At 24.7% G+C, this 12,526-nt stretch overlaps 1 protein-coding gene across 2 annotated transcripts in view; it reads right to left on the reverse strand.

The window, feature by feature from the left end:
- LOC119678277 (putative inorganic phosphate cotransporter) overlaps nucleotides 1–12,277 on the reverse strand; it is a 79,718-nt gene extending 67,441 nt beyond the window's left edge. The window contains exon 1 of one of the 2 annotated variants that reach the window (XM_038090028.1): nucleotides 12,084–12,277. The gene's annotated coding sequence lies outside the window, so the exon portion shown is untranslated. Of the gene's footprint in view, nucleotides 1–11,671; nucleotides 12,006–12,083 lie in introns of those variants that run through there. The other variant, XM_038090027.1, reaches the window with a different exon arrangement.
- Between the last annotated feature and the right edge of the window lie 249 nt (nucleotides 12,278–12,526).

The raw sequence follows: 12,526 nt of genomic DNA on the forward strand, positions 1-12,526 counted from the left end.
TCACATTATATATACGATAATTTATATAATAATATTTACGAAATATTTGAAAATATCAATCAGACGTAATAAGAGCTTTGTTTATTTAAATAATAAATTTTATAAAAAAAAAAACAACTTAGTTTTTATGTTTATTTTTTTTTATTTTAATAAGCAATTATAAAATTAATAAACAAATACATTTAATTTAAATTCCACGAATTTATTCAGATTTATTTCAGTGAAATTTTTTTTTTTTGCATTTAAATATAAAATATTAAATGTCTTGAAGAAATATGCGATTTCAACTAGTTTACATGATATTTTTGTTCACAGGTTATTCCACTCTAAAGTTGCTACTTCACTACTGAAATATTTGGACTGAAATACACACTTCGAAACAATAGATACATATTTTAAGTAAATAGAAAACAAAACGAGAATTCATTAAAAACACAAAATCATTAAATGGTGTGATAAAAAACGGTTAGAAAACATTATATAAGAAGATACATTAATAGCGAATAAACGAAAGGGTTCCAAGTTCCGTTGAAACCCCAATTGTGGCACAGATAGATTTATAACAATAAAAATATTATCTAATATTAATACCTTTCTTTATATACTATAAAAAATATTTTTTTTAATGATTTTAATAAATATTATAAAAAATACGTTTTTTAATGTTTTATATATAGTATAGCGTTAATGTGTAATACAATATATAGTAATTTTATAAATAACAAGTAAGTGTTCTTCGATTTTATTTCAATAGCTTAAGATAATTAATTTATCTCAATAATTTATGTTAAGGCTTTAATCTGTGTTTCATAATATAAAAATTTTGGTTAAATTGAAAATTTATCTAATTTCGAAAGATAACTAAGAATAATGCCTATTTATCTGCCAATGAGTTTTGAAGTTATTCTTTTTATGAGGTTATTCTTTTGCACTTACTTTTCTTTTAAGCATAAGTTAATAAAAAGTTATTAAATAAGTTAATTTTAATAATAAATTATTATTTAAGGATTTTCACACTTATATATGAAAGCATATACCATATATAGTTCAAATTTATATAACATACATTAATTACATATTTATATGTTATATTTATTATCATATAATATATATATGTGAAAATATTATTACATAGTAATAATATAGCAGTATCATAATACATAGGTCTATTCCACGATCTACACAAATATGTTTTCGAGTAATCAAGAGCATCTGTGAGAGCGTAACATCCCTGTCGAAATTTGAAAATTCGAAATAAAAATTTCTTGAAAATATTTCAAGTAAAATTTGTGTAATATGTGAAATCAGCTGTTTTGGTTTGAATTTAAATTTTTGTATTGCTGATTTGCGCGGCACTGGTGTTCCCACCAGATTTCACAGATTGTAATTTGCCACAGTTTTAAATGGTTGATGTTACTTTTAGGAAAAATTTCAAGGACGAAGGCTAGAATAGTATGTTTCTTTAAAAAACTCCCTCAAAATAATACTAAATATTCTTTCAAATGTTTTTCATCCAACTAAGAAAAAATATATGAAATAGCTTTTTATTTTCTTAAACTCTAATGTAAGAGTATATTATGAATAGTTATAGTTTGAAAAGGCACTGCAACCCGCAATCTTTACTTTCGAAATTATTTCAAATTTTAATTATAGATAAAACTCACACGTTTCTGATTTCGAAACCGTGAAAAATAAATATCACAAAGTTCGCAATCAATTATTTTTGATCTTGTTTCAAAATAATCATAAATATTCATTAGACAGTTTTTATAATAATCAATTGGTTCACGAAAGACAAACAATAATAATTAATTTGATTCACTAAAAAATTTACTATTTTTTAATATTAAGATTGATTTGGTTAGGATTTAAAATTGTATATATTTTATAGTTTGTGGTTTTTTTATATTTTTTGAAGTCTTCATTTTATTATTTAATTTGTTTCACAATTTAAACAATGTATAGATTTTAATTTAATTATTAATTAATTTAATTATAATTTATTCTAATATTCGAATATATATACGAATATGTATTAAACTATATTTAAAGATTTTTAACAAGTATCTGTTAATCACAACTGGAACACCAATATTGTCCATTAATGGAAAAGTTTCTAAAAATTATAAACTATCTAATTAATGACGTAGTTAATGGTAAACAAATGTAGCTAATGTTTTCCCAAACAGAAAGGTTAAAAAACTATTTATGCTTTACATATCTTGTAAATAATTCAGCTTTACATTAAGAATAATTCTAGAATAATTTTAAAATAATTTTAGAATAATGTAGAATTATTTAAGAATAATCTGAAATGGATTTCCAAATAAGATTATTGTTCTCATCATTAATAACATATGGTGTTTTCGATTGGTAAATCTGGGGTAATTTTTTTTATTGAGATACTCTTTTAAAGCATTTTTTGTGTAATTTTAGTTATCGATTGGTAAATGTGGGGCAAAATGTATAACACTTGAGATTAATTTATAACACTCCAGAGTAGCAAAATTACCCTGGAATTAACAGCTGGTTTATATGATTTGACAGAAAAAATGCGATTTGATTCAATGTATGTACTAATGAAATATATAATTGTCTACTAATATTACTACAAAAGTGTTATATTACTCTAAAAACGTTCGATTGGGCAACAAAATATGGCAGATCAAGAGTAAATTTAGTCAAATCAAATCAAATTTTATAATGATATCAATAAAGCAGACTTATATAACACATATGTCTTTTACGTTAAGTCAAGTCTTCTATATCTCTTAAGTTAAGACTTCTAAGACTTTTATGTCATATAAGTCTTATGTAGGAGAGTGTTAAACCAAATAACATAGATGAATGGTGGAATCGAGAAACAACAAATTCGCACAAAAACTTTATTTGGTCAAAGGGAAATATAAGAAACAATGGACACTTTTTTCAATGGATAGAAATGAAATTTTGATACTTAAAATCTTACTTGATACTTAACTTAAGTGTGTTCTATAGCTTTCCACATATTTGCCCATACTTATCTAATATATTGAAGTATATATACTCAATTAAGAATTCAAGTAGATATGAGAATTTTAGAGAAATAAATATACTCTTTCTCTTATTAGCAATTGTTTTTGTCTGCTACATTTTCGTGAATATTATAAAGAAGATATTTTTAGCGTTAATGTAGGGTATTTCTTTGGTGGTTGTGGCACATACAAAAAATATTTCGTAGTTACTTATTTACGCTTAACATTTAACTCTTAATTAAAAAGGTGCTTCCCCGTGAAATGTAAAAACTTGTATTTTAATTCGTGAAATACTGAATTAAGCGTATTAAAATAAACACTTATAAAAGCAACCGAATAATTATATATAATAAAAATAAAAAATAGTAAAGTGTTTTGAGTGTAATAAATCAATTAAGATCCCTTTTTATTTTTTAAGATTTTGTCAATGTATAGAAACTCTAAATCAATCAGTTTATGACTAATTATAAAACTAACACTAATTATAATAATTTAAAAAAATATAAACCCTAACCAGGTATTTATAACTTCCTTATTACAATCATGTAATAGTCATTACAGAGACAATTTGTAATTAATATTTAATTTATTTGTGAAAATAAATTTTTTTGCATTCTCGATGTTGCAATATAAAGTTTTTATTCAAGGTTTTTTCTTAGATATTAATTAAATTATATTGATTATCACGATCTTTATAACTTTGTAGAGTCACTTTAAATGGTGTCCGCTGTTAGTGGGATTTTTTTTTAACTTAAGAGAACTGTAACACCTGATCATTGATCTGTTGATTACTCCTACTGAGTAATACTTATAAATTAATTATTTTTCAAAACAATTTTTTCAAATTTTCAAAAATCTTCACAGTGCGGTACACCATAAGGATGTCAGGTTCGCTATTGTCACAACTTTTTAATAAGTAAAAAGTGCCATATTTAAAGTATAGAAGACCCGAGGATGAGTTGTGAGCTACCGATGTCACTGTTGTTTATAAAAAATCACTGTTGTTTATAGACTGGTGTCAACGTAGGGACGTTATTATTAACAAAATGTAGAAAATGAATATTGGCTTTCTGTCAATCACTTACAGAAATATAAATAAGGATTTATTTTTCTGTGTGAGGAACCACTTTCTGTGGGGTATTTGGCTTTAACTAGATTTTAGTACATATCATATTACCATATCTTAAGAATCCGCCAGTGGGGCATTAACTAAGCTAACCAACGTTGTGGCTAAGCCAACAACGATTTTAGGCTTAAGTAAGCTATTTGTGAGTTACAGCTTTAAACAACCGAAAATCAAGTTCAGAAATTTTTAAGCGTTGAGATACGATTTCGAAAATATTTCTATATAGTTTATTTGAATGATATGATTTATTATTGTTAATTACAAAGAAAAAAGAAAAATAAATGTGTGTCATTGAAATCATATAACTCTACCGATAAGAATAAAGAATATAAGATATAGTAAATTGAATTATTTTAAAGGATTTTAATACCAAACTAAATAGTCTTTAATACAACCAAATTTAAAAAAAAATTGAACTATTTGATTTAAGAATCAATCTTGAAACTGAATTGAAAATATCTTAAGATTGCAGTGCTTGGTGAAGAATGCATTGGCTGCTGTAGCCAATTTTTTTATATATGTAATTGCATATATGGGGTGGTTACTATATAAGTAAACCAAAATGAGTAAGAAGCGTTAGTGAACTTATAACCAGAAAGAACGGTGACAAGAGAATTGGTTAGCTAACTCCTATCACTGATTGTTATCAGTGTTTAAAAGGAATTAAAAAAGGAATTTAAGATTGTTGATCACCTGGTTGTGAAAAAATCTTTTTTTCTAATAAACCAAAACTATTAAGATACTTTCAAATGATACAGAAAACATCAATAATATTTTCAATTTATAAATAATTAATCACTTTTGTAGTGATTTTTATGTGAAAACTTATTTATTAAGCGAATTTTTATTTATTTATTTTTTTAAATCCATATCTATATATATTTAGATAAACATTTATAGTAAAAATATTTATAAATATTATTTACACAAGTGCTCAAGGTGTGGATTTCAAAATGTTCAAACACACAGTATTTGCTGTGTAAATACCTTTTATGTTATTATCTACTCAAAACCATGCTTATGTTTTTATCAAATCCATTTAATTTAACTTGGAAAACATTATTTCCAAGAAAATTAATATTATTTCTGGCAAAATCCCACAAAAAGACCATTCAACACAAGTGTTAAAGAGTTAACGAGTTCTTGAAATTGATAAAACACACCTCGTTGATGTGTTTTGAAATCGATAGGTATTTCCAGTTGATCTGATATTAATAATAATAGTAATTTATTAGAAGATATATAATCTACAAAGGAATATTTATGGATCTTAATAAATTTAACAATTAGTAAGTGCTTAAAATTCACATTTCTGAAGGGTTCAGTTCCGCTACAAAAAAAAGCGGTTACTCCATTTAATGCGTTAACATTTAAGACTACATAACATAAATTATTTTTTATTAAACTTATAATAAATTATAAAAATATCAATTGTTCCAATATGGTTGCGTACTCAAACCTAATTAAGTTTTAGTTACTAAGTCGAAAAATAAACTAAGCAAATTTAATTCTAGGCATTTTTTCTAGCACCAATAAATTAACTGCCAAACTATGTAGTAAATGAAATTATGTGCTGTAATTCAATCGAAAATTTGCTATTCAAATATTAATTATCTTTTCGTACGTATTTATTTTATATGAAATTTTATTATTTTTTTGTTTATAAGCGAAACTTTTGGGGCGGTCGACGGTCGATAGGTAGAAGGCGTTTGAGGTGTTCGAAATTATCATAAATCAATCCAATATTATTATCGCAGATAATCTACATTTAAACAGTCTAATCAGGTCTATTAACTGAAATGTTATTATAGCTTATCTACCGATATTTCACATTAACACGAAGTACATTAATAAATTTCCAATTCATCCATCGACACGAGTATCTGAGCTAATAAAGCTGTTGTATTGAAGAGGATTTTGAAGTGTTTGACATTTTCATATTAAAATTTTACGTATTTGAAATGAGCTTGAATTAATTAATCATAAATAAACTATAACAAAAAATATTGTTTTAGGCAAAGTACAGTCAGAAAGTGTAGAAATCAATTAAATAAAATACAAAGTAAAAGTATTTCGAAGAAAAGCTTTACAACACAAATGTCAAATTCCTTGTGTGTATGACTCACCTCAACTAAAATGACTATACTATACTATACATATATATATATATAGGCATATGTTCTAGAAAAAATTTCACTGCATTTATAATCCATTTTTATTGTGTAATAATAGCTCATAGTTAATACTATTAATCAGTTATATAAATAGTTTAAAAAAATTCCATAGATTAATAATTATAACCTCAAATGATATGACAGTAAAAGTTATGCAAATTTCCCTTTTTTAAAAACAATAAAATAGATTCAGAAAAGTAGTTGCATTGCATTTAAAAGAAAATTTTAGTATCTAATAAATTATTTACACTCTGTAGCTGTACCCGTATTTTAAGGTGTAACTGAGTCATTACTTTGCACCGGATTTTTATTGCTGGGCACAGACATATTATATATATATAAAATAAAAACATTTCAAACAAATTTTTATTTGATTTCTTGTAATAATAATTTTATTTATTAATTTATTTATTAATTTCGTTTTAATTTATATTATTAACTGAATTTTTATAAGCAGATAATTTCATTAATAATCGAAAATGTATCTGTTCCCCAAACACTCAAAAAAATTAAAGTATATTTATTTATTAAAATTAAAGAATTATAAATTCGTTATTAAGTCTTATACCTATATATTGTGGTGCATTGGGCCAGTAGTCCCTCTGAAGTGAAGCATTAGGCGAAGTAAACCACGTAACGACTTGGGTCCTTTTTAGTCGTTCTTAAGTCATGAGAATTGCTCTGTATATTTAAGAAGTTTCAGATTATAATTTAATCATCTTCATTAAAATTTAATTTAACTTTAAGTGCATAACTTTAACTTTAAGGTGCAGTTGGGATATCGCAGATAGTTTGACTTACTCTACAAGAATCAAATCCCTACTAAGAGCTCTAGCAAGTTATTATTTTTGTAATTGTTCTCAATTACTAATGGAACGATTATGATCTTTATACAAAGATTTAAGTAATTATTTTATAATCATTAATACTTTTTTCTATATATAAAAGTTCTATATATAACTAAGTTATATGTAATTGATATGTTTTATTTGAATTTTATTACAAATAAATATAAAATATTATTATGAATTATTTATCATTTTATCATAAATTAAAGAATTTTAAGTTTTTTCTAAATATTTTATCCCTAATTGTCAGTCGTTAAGTTTTTTCTATTTGGATTTCGTTCTTTATTGTTTTTAGCGCCATTAATTTCAACTAAAATTTCAAATATATTAAATTATTTTTTTTAAGCATTACTAAAATTAAATAAATATTTCATTAACTGAAAAACAATTACAATTTTATTATCTTTACGTTACTTAAATCATCTGAAAACTATTAGTCAAGCACTAATGCGGTCGTATGCATTTTATACTTGAACTTGAATTTTAAACGCAAAATAGTGTGAAATACACATAATTATACATAGATATATATATTTATAAATATATGTGTAATGAGAAAAACTGAACTAACTGTTATTCGGTGTACGTGCAATTACATCTTCCATTTACCGTTCGAGCAGCGCTTAGTCGAATCGAGTGCATCATAAACACGATCATGTGCATGAAAAATTTCAAAAGTGAGATACTTTTGAAAGCGAATACGTGAATTGCATTCAGTACTCGTCGCATAGCACACATTGCGACATTCATATTGTATCTTGAAAAAGTACGGTTTGTCTAACAATGCATACTGTCAACTCCGACAACGTCGTAACTAATAGGTAGACCAAAACAACTGAAACACTGAGTCATCATCTGCAGTACATTGAGCTGCATTGAGTTTTTTATTGTAGAAAATGCTTAACTGTCAGATACGATGTTGTAATTTTTATCCATAGTCTTTTGTTTTTCTATAATTAACATTGAACTTGCACTTGAGATTCATTTGTTGTGAATAAGCAATTACGCCTACAACAATTATATATATGTTTTGTTTATAATGTCAATACATCATCAAAATAAAATAGTTACACTTACATGTGAATTATCAGAGATATAATAATTTAACACTGTGCTATATATAATAATATTACATTACCAGAATAATAAAACTGATAATTTCAATTATCTAATATTTGTTACGTCAAGTTTGTATGTACACGATTACAATGCATTTACTTTCTTTATAGTTCAGATTATTACGTGATATTGTAAATTATAGATTTATGGAGCCATAATTCATCAAATAGGTGCTATATTACGTCTTTATTATCTGAATATATAAACAAACTGTTATTATCATTTAAATATAGTTGAAATAATAACGGTATAAAGGCTTTATACGAGTATAGTAATTACTACTAAGAATTAAATTTATCTTTTATTTTATGATACTAGATAGTTTCTGGTAGCTTTAAGTCTTGCTTCTTTCAAACTTCACAAGAAAAAAGAATTTTGAACGTTTTTTATTCATTTTAGTTTAGTAACTTTATAATAACATTAGAAAAAACTAAATATTCTTTAATTAAGGATTGAGTGCCAAACCAAAGATGTCCTGTTTATTTTGTTCCTCTGCAAAAACTATTCTTTAGTGAACTGTGGTGTATATAGAAGGAGCAAATGTAATACACCATTTTACACTAGACTTATTCGATATTCTGAAATTAAATTTTTCAAATGAAACTTAAATTAATTTATAAAAATTCCCGCTAAAATACGTCTAGTATATACTATTGTTTCTGTCTCAATACAGAGATTGAAACGATCAAAAATTAATCATATCAAATGAATGTTTTAAATTCATACAAGTTCTACAAGTCAATATAAATTACAATTGACAAATGTATTATTTGGAACACATGAAAATCCTAAGCTACCAAATCAGGTGAATACGATCAGAATTGGCCTCAATGACGCATTTAATTAACAATAGATGTGACCTCTTTACAAATATCTGTTATCAAAAAGTATTGTTTACTTTCAAACGTATTCTATTCTATATATTCTATTATTATTCTATTTTATTAAGGGTTTAACTCGAATTAGATTAATAACCCCTTCCACTGTACTCGTAATTTCTTTGCTGGTTTGAGACTTCAGCGCTCATAAATTATATTTTGACATTCGTAATTACACAAATTAACGAATTCTAAATATTTTCCATATTTATTTACACAAACACACATACTCGTACCCAAATACAATCATATCTTAATTGCATTATAAAGTCATAATTTTCTTTATTATGATATTGTAAAGTCAGTCATAAACTGTGATAAGTGAATTAACCGTTTTTTTTCTTCTGATTTCTAAAAGAAATATTTCGAGCTGAAACGTGCCGGAATAATTTAATTATAGTAAATTATCATTAATAAAAACATAAAATGTATTGACGCAATAATAATAAAGAATATTTGCGAAAATGATTTATGAAAAATTGAAACGGTAATCATTAGAAATTTGAAATTCACGTGTCACGTTCAGTTGCATGAATTCCATCGATCGAGTAGGTGGTTCAGATACAATCGCACACCCAATAACTCGAAATAGACATCATTCTTTTGTGTTAGACTACATAACATAATAGCTAAATATTCGTTGAATGCTAATAGAATTGATAAATATATTCATTTCTTATGGATTATAAATACCGCAATAAGAAAATAAAGTCAATATCGCAATATAGAAAAGTTTGATGTATTTAAATGTTTAGGGCAGCATAATTTTAGGCTTTATGTATGTGTATATGTTTTCAATTTTTGATATTATATCAAAAAGAATTTATCTAAAGAAAGACTATACGTAGTAACTCCCGATAGAATCCTGAAGACTACCAAACAATAGGCACGAAAGACAGTATTAGTAGGAATCAACATCGTTCAATTGAAAAAGTAATTAAGTCAAATATTGCAAGAACGGATGTTAAACTAAATAAACTAAATGTTTTTAAATGTTGGATTGTATTAAAAAATATAATGTTGATTTACACTTTTCTTAAATTTTATTTTAATTCTTAACATATAAAATAAGAATCATGAAATGGCAAAAGGAACACTGAATTGGACAGAGATATATACAAAAAGGAAAAAGTAGAAGAGAAATAAAAATTTCATTACAATTTTGAAAAATAAATCAGAAAAATGTTTTTCACTTCACAGAAATCTTTATAATAATACACAATATCATGATAACAAAAAAAAAATTTATTTGAAAAATAATGAAAGAACAAACTAATTATTACATATAGAGTGTATGTAAATTTCATAGGAAAATTGTTTTAGTATACAATTTAATTTAAATTTTTAATTTCTTAAAAAAGGAAATAAGTAAATAAGAATATAAATATATACAACTAAACTTTTTGTTAGAAGCACTTAATCAAATATAATAAAAGGAAAAATTTCTGGAAAAAGTGAGTTATACCTTAGCGTTAAAAATATGAAGAGGAATTAAGAAGCAATATATCACAAAACATGATATATACCTTAAATACACAAATATCTGAATGTAAAATGAAGTCTGGTAGATAAAATTATTAAAAAATAATTTGAAATTATATTAATCGTATAAAATATGTTTTTAAATAACTTAACATCAAAATCTTTATTAATGTATTTATCTCAAGAATATATATTTCACATATATATATTTAGTATCCTACATCAGTTTTAACTTAGCTGGCGTTTAACTCAAATGATTTTTAGTAGAGATAAAAGTGACCCAAAATATTCTCACAAGACCTTAACCTCTACGCAAAATAAATGAAGATAATTTCTGTGGTATATATTCCGGTCTGGATGCACTACTCTGTTATTCTTATGGTTTTCGACTTTGCACTTAATTACCCGCTAAAAATTTTAAACTCGTTTGAAATGAAAAAAATTAATTTTTAATGCAGACAACATAAAAATAAAATTAATAAAAATATAACAAATTCAGAAAAATATTAAAAATTTCAAAAATATTAAGAATTAAAAAAGTTATTAAAATTTAAAAACTGCTATTAAAAAGTAAATATTCTGAAACTTTTTAAACATCAATAAAGTTGTTGGACATGAAAAAATTCATCAAAATTAATTAACTATTATTAATTAAAATATTAAAAATGAATAAACTTAAAAGATTTATGCAAGTTTTTTTAATTTTTAAAACTGAAATAAATTTATATATATATTATAAAAAATTCAATTCACTCGATAATTTTTTTAATGCAACAAATTTTTTTTAAACTTAAGTTAATTAAAGTCCTACTTAAGACTTCTAATTATTAAAACATAAATAATGCTAATTCACTTTGCACATTTTTCTCATATTCTTTCAGCTAAACTTCGCTTGACTTAACATAATTAGTTTTATTGACAGAAATTAAAGCAAAAATTACTTTTTAATGAAAAAAAAAACAACAACAAAAACGAAATGTAACGCACAAAAAATAAACCAAAAATGTAGGTAAACAAAACTGCAACTCACATGTTGCTTGAAACTGGTACAGGCGGCTTATAACTGGTTCATGTGTCCTTGTCCTTCAACGGTGAAAACAAAATCAACACACCAAAGAAATTCAATTTGCATGCGTTTTAGTGGTAAAACAAAAAAAAAAAACAAAAAAGAAAAAAGACAAAAATGCTGGCAGCACGTTTTTGAATTAACAGAAGAAAAAAAAACGGTATAAACTGTTATATACAAAACAACGCCAAAAGCAAACGTTGTTGTTGTGTTTACTGATTTACAGAGTTACAGAGTCTACACTTGTCTTTTCTTATACGCTTTTTATACGAAAATTTAAGCACATTTATTCATTTTTATTTATGAGTATAATAAGTTTATTTAAATATGTATGTATATAAAAATGTAAATAATTTTAATTTATTTCTTACTATACCATATGTTTAAAAAATTATTATAGCCGTTGCTGTATAAAACTTCGATCGCTTTAACAATAATTTATTTATCTTTATGAATATATTAATATTTTTTCACTTAAAATTGTTTAATCAAATTTAACTTAAAAATGAAATAATTAAAACCGGAGCGAAAATTTTCAGACGAACAGTTACGGTCGACAGCTGCCACAGCAGTGAAATTACCTACGTTAATTGATCGTTTAAGTATTGCATTAAAAAATATAATATAAATAAAAATGAAACAACGACATAAACAACAAAAACAACAAAACCAACAAATTCAGCTTTGCTTCACTTTTTAACTGTGTAATATACACATAATGAACACACACCAATAACACAGTTACACACCAACTAACTGTGTTTTATTTTGTGATTAACATTTAATAAAGGAGTTTATCTATCGCACACTTGGCAATGC

Source organism: Teleopsis dalmanni, chromosome 2 (assembly GCF_002237135.1).
Source record: "Teleopsis dalmanni isolate 2A chromosome 2, ASM223713v2, whole genome shotgun sequence".
NCBI lineage: Eukaryota > Metazoa > Arthropoda > Insecta > Diptera > Diopsidae > Teleopsis > Teleopsis dalmanni.